Below are 7,485 nucleotides of genomic sequence, written 5' to 3'. Positions count from 1 at the left end.
TCAGCATCCTCAATTAATCTCATCTTAACCAAAATCTCATATCTAATTTTTTTTCACAATACTGACTGCAACACGCGAGGCATGAAGACCTCATACTTATTTACTCGAGTTAACGAATCACATTTAACGCCACCTGGGCACTCACCTCGTAGGCTAAAACTCAATAATTACAGCACAATTATGGCACAGAAACACATAAAAGAATTATCACATAAGCCTATCAGGCATAACTCCCTATTAGTACTATAGTATAAATTAAACTTCACAAAAGGAGAATTTAAACTCATAAATATTTTACCACAAGGACCTCGTCACGCGGCTTGTACCCCGGTTTAAATATTTCACATCATATAAAAATGCAAGGATCTCGTCCTCAACTCTAAATCACAAATATTGTACACATTGTGCCAACTGATTTGTTTTTTCTTCTCATAAATTCTGATAAAAATAAAATTTCATATCACATAATGAACTCCATACCGGTAGGGCATAAAATTCATAAATTTTAACCAAACTATCCCGAATTTATATCAAAGCCCACTGTAGTGAGTAACAGAAAGTCACTTTTGGACTTATAGTCCTCAATGGTGTACAAAATAAAAATGATAGACACGGGCTAACCTCATCGAATCTCCCAATAGGGATAACATATAAGTGATTCACAAAGTCTCACTCTTCTTTGCTTTAGATTCTTCTCTAAATGATATATGCAAATACCATGGTAGCACTCAGAGAAAACTTTTGCAATTCCATTTGCAATGGCCTTATGTTGATCTGACAAAAATATTAAATCTTTATGAATGCCAATTGCTTTTCTTAATTCTCTGAAGTACCATTCATATGATTCGTTATTCTCTAAATCTGCTACCCCAAATGCTATAGGGAAAATCTAGTTATTTGCATCCTTTGTAACTGCCACTAATAGAACACCTATATATTTATTTTTTTAGAAATGCTCCATCAACAGCAATAAGTGGTCTACAATACTTCCACCCAGAAATTGATGGCCCATACATAAAAAACATGTAAACAAACCTGTTACATTGAAAAGTAAATAAAATTTAGTTTTACTATATGACAAGCTGAATAATAAAAGATATTAGCACATGTGTGGCTACAAACACAAGAAATTTACCTATTTTCTGCATCTCTCTTAATATTAGTATATGATCCTTGATTTTTTTGTTCGATCATATACAAATATGATGGCAGCTGCTCATAATTTTCTTCTGTTGTTCCTCTTAAAAAAGATATCCCTTTTTTAATAGCACACCATATTTTTCCATAACCAACATCTATTCCATGTGCTCTTTTCATTTCTGAAATGACAAACTTAGGCTTTACTTCAGTAGCTATGTCTCTTAAGTTGTCAATCATGTAATCTCTAATCACATTTGAAGTTGCTTGTCTTGGATGTGACTTTCTAATGTCAACCGAGCAGTCATGTGTTCTCTGAAATTTAATTATTTTAAAAAGTGTTGATTCCTTAATTCTTGAACCTCGAGCAGTCCAACCACACTTTTTATCAGTACATACCAAAGAGTATCTTATATTACTTGATCTTTTAACATAGAACTCAAAGTTCTCCTTTATTGTTGCTAAGAAAAAACATCTAATCATAGCATTTTTGTCTTGAAAAACAGACCCCAGTTTTACATCATCCAATGATGCATTTTTGTCACGACCCAAAACTAACCCCTGTCGTGATGGCGCCTATCGTGGAACTAGGCAAGCCAACTCATTTTCAAAACAACCAATATTTCATTTTTAAAGATAATTTCAAGGTTATTTGACATAAAACCTCCATTAAAAGAGTTCAAATAAAGAAAAACAGAAGTGCGGAAAAGAAAAGTCCGACATCGGGGTGTCACTAGTCATGAGCATCTGCTACAATCTGTCTAATAATATCAAGGCTAACTCAGCCTGGAAAATAGCTAAATACAACTAGAGGAAGATAAGAGGGAGAAGAGCAAGGGCTGTGATCGCCAAACAGCTACCTTGCTATCTCCAAAAAAATCTGCAACCAGAACACGCAATAACCGCTACCGTGTCCATCTATACCTGAATCTGCACACAAGGTGCAGGGAGTAACGTGAGTACGCCAACTTAGTAAGTAACAATAATAAATAAAGACTGAGCAGTAGTGACGAGCAATAAACCATATAACGTTCATCAGGAAATCTCAGTAAAATACCACATGCTTTTAAAATCAGGATTTGAATCAAACATCTTGTTTAAACCCGGTTCCAGTAAAAATCATTTAAAGATATTTTTTCAACAGTTTTTCAAACGAAGGCTCAATGCAAAAGTGAGCAAAAAGGATGAAATCATAAACAGCCCCTCGGGCAAAACATCACTCATATACAGTCCCTCGGGCAAACCTCACAATCACTCGTGCCACTCGGGCATACCTCACAATCACTCTTGCCACTCAGGCATACCTCACAATCACTCATGCCTCCCAGTCACTCAGCACTCGGCACTCGCACTCAGTAGGTACCTGCGCTCACTGGGGGTGTGTACAGACTCCGGAGAGGCTCCTTCAGCCCAAGTGCTATAATCTGCACGGACAACTCACGTGCGATAATAATAAAGTATGCTGCAGGCGGGCAGCCCCGATCCACACTCATCCTCACAAATCAGGCCCTCGGCCTCACTCGGCCATAAAGTATGCTGCAGGCGGGCAACCCCGATCCACACTCATCCTCAAAAATCAAGCCACTCGGGCATTTCAGTAAAGCAGAGCATTCGGCCCAAAACATTTATATGCATCAAAATAGAGTCATAAAACTGAGTTATGCGGTAAACAATTATAAACATGACTTAGTATAGAATTTTCAATCAAAAACAGTGAGAGAATGGTAAGAAACATCCCCTAAGGGTCCAAACAGCATTGGCGCAAGGCCCAAATATGGCATTCAGCCCAATTTACAGAAAATCTTTCTAAAACATATAAGTATCAATGTTTTCAACAAAGTATGCAACTTTATAGTTGCTACGGGACGGACCAAGTCACAAATCCCCAACAGTGCACGCCCACACGCCCGTCACCTAGCATATGCGTCACTTCATAATAATAGAATGATACGAAATTCGGGGTTTCATACCCTCAAGACCAGATTTACAATCGTTACTTACCTCAAACCGGTCAATTCTCTAACCCGCAATGATCTTGCCTCTGGACTCAGCCTCCAAATGCTCCGAATCTATTCACAATCAGTACAATACCATCAATACGCGCTAATGGAATGAATTCCACAAGAAAAACTGTAAAATTAGACCAAAACCCAAAATTAGCTCAAACTCGGCCCCCGGGCCCACGTCTCAAAATTCAACAAAATTTACAAAACTAGAAAGCTCATCCACTCACGAGTCTAACAATACCAAATTCATCAAAATCCGACATCGTTTGGTCCTTCAAATCCTTAAATTACTTTTTCCAAAATTTCCAAGCCCTAACCCCTCATTTTCACTAATTACCATGATTAAACAACGAAAAATCACCATATATACAAGTATTAGGGCTCAAGTAACTTACCTCAACGAAATCCCCTTGATTCCCTCTTCAAACCCCTCCAAAAGCTCCAAAACCCGAGTTGAAATTGTGAAGAATGACAAAAATTCACGAAGGGTTCTATTTAAGGATTCTGCCCAGGTTTTTCGCACCTGCGGACCCTCTCTCGCACCTGCGCTTCCGATCTGCAGACACAGGTGTGCACCTGCGCATTCCGCTTAGCTGACCAGACTTCGCACCTACGGCAGTCTCCTCGCACCTGCGAGCCCCCAGGTGTGACCCATTCTTCACATCTGCGAACATTTCCGCATCTGCGAACCTTCAATGCACCTGCGGTTCCCAATCCGCGGGTGCGAACTCACAAGAACAGCAGCTCCAGCTGCATTTTCCAACTTCAACAACTCGGTTAACCACCCGGAATCACCCCGAGGCCCTCGGGACCTCAACCAAAAATACCAACAAGTCATATATCAACATACAAACTTAGTCGAACCTTCGAATCACTCAAAACAACATCCATACACCAAATTACCCTCGGATTCAAGCCTAAGAACTTCTAAATTTTCTAAATTCGGCAACCGATGCCGAAACCAACCAAACCACGTCCGAATGACCTCAAATTTTGCACACACGTCACAAATGACACTACGAACCTACTCCAACTTCCGGAATTCCATTCCAACCCCTATATCAAATTTTTCACTGCCGACTGAAATCGTCAAATTTCCAATTTCGCCAATTCAAGCCTAATTCTACCACGGACCTACAAATCACATTCCGGACGCACTCCTCAGTCCAAAATCACCTAACGGGGCTAACAGAACCATCAGAATTCAAATCCGAGATTGTTTACACATAAGTCAACATTCGGTTGACTTTTCCAACTTAAGTTTCTACTTAAGAGACTAAGTGTCTCAATTCACTCCGAGTTCCTTCCGGACCCGAACCAACTAACCCGATATAATATAATATAACTGAATAACACAAAAAGAAGTAGAAATGGGGAAAATGAGGCTATAACTCTCGAAATGACTAGCCGGGTCGTTACATCCTCCCCCTCTTAAACATCCGTTTGTCCTCGAACGGGTCTAGAAACATACCTGGAGTCTCGAATAGGCATGGATATCTGCTCCGCATCTCCCGCTCGGTCTCCCAGGTGGCCTCCTCCACAGGCTGACCTCTCCATTGCACCTTCACTAAAGTTATATCCTTTGACCTCAACCTTCGAACCTGCCGATCCAAAATAGCCATCAGCTCCACATCATAAGTCATATCACCCTCCAACTGAATCGTGCTGATATCCAAAACATGGGACGGATCTCCAATATACTTTCGGATCATGGAAACATGAAACACTGGATGCACACTCAACAAGCTGGGTGGCAAGGCAAGCTTATAAGCCACCTCTCCTATCCTCTAAAGCACCTCAAAAGGCCCAATGAACCGGGGGCTCAACTTTCCCCTCTTCCCAAACCTCATAACACCCTTCACGGGTGATACCTTCAGCAAAACCTTCTCCCCAACCATAAAAGATACATCACGGACCTTCCTATCCGCGTAGCTCTTTTGCCTGGACTGCGCCGTGCGAAGCCGCTCCTGAATCAATTTCACCTTATCTAATGCGTCCTGGACGAAGTATGTACCTAAGAGCCTAGCCTCACCCGGCTCAAACCATCCAACCGGAGATCTACACCTCCTCCCATACAAAGCCTCAGAGCCATCTGAATACTCGACTGATAACTATTGTTATATACAAACTCCGCGAGTGCCAAAAACTGGTCCCATGAACCCCCAAAGTCAATGACACAAGCGCGCAACATGTCCTTTAATATCTGAATAGTGCGCTGGGACTGCCCGTCCATCTGAGGGTGAAAAGCTGTGCTTAACTCAACCTGAGTACCCAACTCTCACTGCACGACCCTCCAAAACTGCGATGTGAACTGAATACCCCTATCTGAAATGATGGAAACTGGGACACCATGCAGGCGAACGATCTCTCGGATGTAAATTTCAGCCAACCGCTCTGAAGAGTAAGTAGTACCAACTGGAATGAAGTGCGCGGACTTGGTCAGCCGATCCACAATAACCCAAATAGCATCGAACTTCCTCGAAGTCCGTGGGAGCCCAACTACAAATTCCATAGTGATCCGCTCCCACTTCCACTCTGGGATCTCTAACCTCTGAAGCAAGCTACCCGGTCTCTGATGCTCATACTTAACCTGCTGACAGTTTAGACACCGAGCCACAAACCCAACTATATCCTTCTTCATCCGCCTCCACCAATAGTGCTGCCTCAAATCCTGGTACATCTTCGCGGCACCCGGATGGATGGAATACCGCGAGCTGTGGGCCTCCTCAAGAATCAACACTCGAAGCCCATCTACATTAGGCACACATGTCCGGCCCTGCATTCTCAGCACCCCGTCATCACCAATAGTCACATCCCTAGCATCACCTCTCTGAACCCTGTCCTGAAGAACGAGCAAGTGAGGGTCATCATACTGACGCTCCCTGATACAATCATAAAGAGAAGACCTGGAGACCACATAAGCCAATACCCGACTAGGCTCCGAAATATCCAATATGACAAGATGGCCTGCTAAGGTCTGAACATCTAATGCCAAAGGTCTCTCTGCTGCTGGAAGATATGCTATCCCCAAACTCTCTGCCCGGCGACTCAAAGCATTGGCCACCACATTGGCCTTCCCCGGATGGTACAAAATAGTGATATCATAGTCCTTAAGAAGCTCTAACCATCTCCGTTGACGCAAATTAAGATCCTTTTGCTTTAACAGATACTGCAGACTCCGGTGATCAGTATAGATCTCATAATGAACCCCATACAAATAATGACGCCAAATCTTCAAGGCGTGAACAATGGCTGCGAACTCAAGATCATGGATAGGATAGTTCTTCTCATGGGTCTTCAACTGGCGCAAGGCATAGGCGATCACCCTACCCTACTGCATCAAAACACAACCAATGCCTATCCTCGAGGCATCACAATACACTGTGTAAGAACTTGAAGCTGATGGCAGAACTAACACTGGAGTTGTGGTCAAAGCAGTCTTGAGCTTCTGAAAGCTCTCCTCACATTCATCCGACCACCTGAATGGAGCACCCTTTTGGGTCAATTTGGTCAAGGGCGATGAAATAGATGAAAATCCCTCCACAAAGCGACGGTAGTAACCCACCAAACCAAGAAAGCTCCTAGTCTCCGTGGCTGAGGACGGTTTGGGCCAACTCTGCACCGCCTCTATCTTCTTTGGACCCACCTGAATACCCTCACTGGACACCAAGTGCCCCAAGAATGCTACTGAACTGAGCCAAACTCACATTTAGAGAACTTTGCATAAAGCTTCTCCTCCCTCAATCTTTGCAATACAACCCTCAAATGATGAGCGTGCTCTTCCTGGCTACGGGAGTACACCAGGATGTCGTCAATGAATACAACGATGAATGAGTCCAAATAGGGCTGGAATACACTGTTCATCAAATGCATGAACGCTGCTGGGGCAGCCCAAAAGACATCACCAAGAACTAATATTGGCCATATCGGGTCCTAAAAGCTGTCTTGAGAATATCTGAATCCCGAATCTTCAGTTGGTGATAGCCGGACCTCAAATTAATCTTGGAGAACACCCTCGCTCCCTGAAGCTGGTCGAATAAATCATCAATATGAGGCAAAGGATACTTATTCTTGACTGTGACCTTGTTCAACTGCTTGTAATCAATACACATTCTCATGGAACCATCCTTCTTTTTCACAAATAGAACCGGTGCACCCCAAGGTAACACACTAGGCCGAATAAACCCCTTATCGAGGAGTTCCTGAAGCTGTTCTTTCAATTCCTTCAACTCCGCCGGTGCCATACGATACGGTAGAATAGAAATGGGCTGAGTGCCCGGCACCAAATCAATACCAAAGTCAATATCCCTATCAGGCGGCATGCCCGGCAGGTCTGCAGGAA

This window comes from Nicotiana tomentosiformis, chromosome 3 (assembly GCF_000390325.3).
Source record: "Nicotiana tomentosiformis chromosome 3, ASM39032v3, whole genome shotgun sequence".
NCBI lineage: Eukaryota > Viridiplantae > Streptophyta > Magnoliopsida > Solanales > Solanaceae > Nicotiana > Nicotiana tomentosiformis.
Note: the sequence above shows the minus strand (reverse complement) of the source record.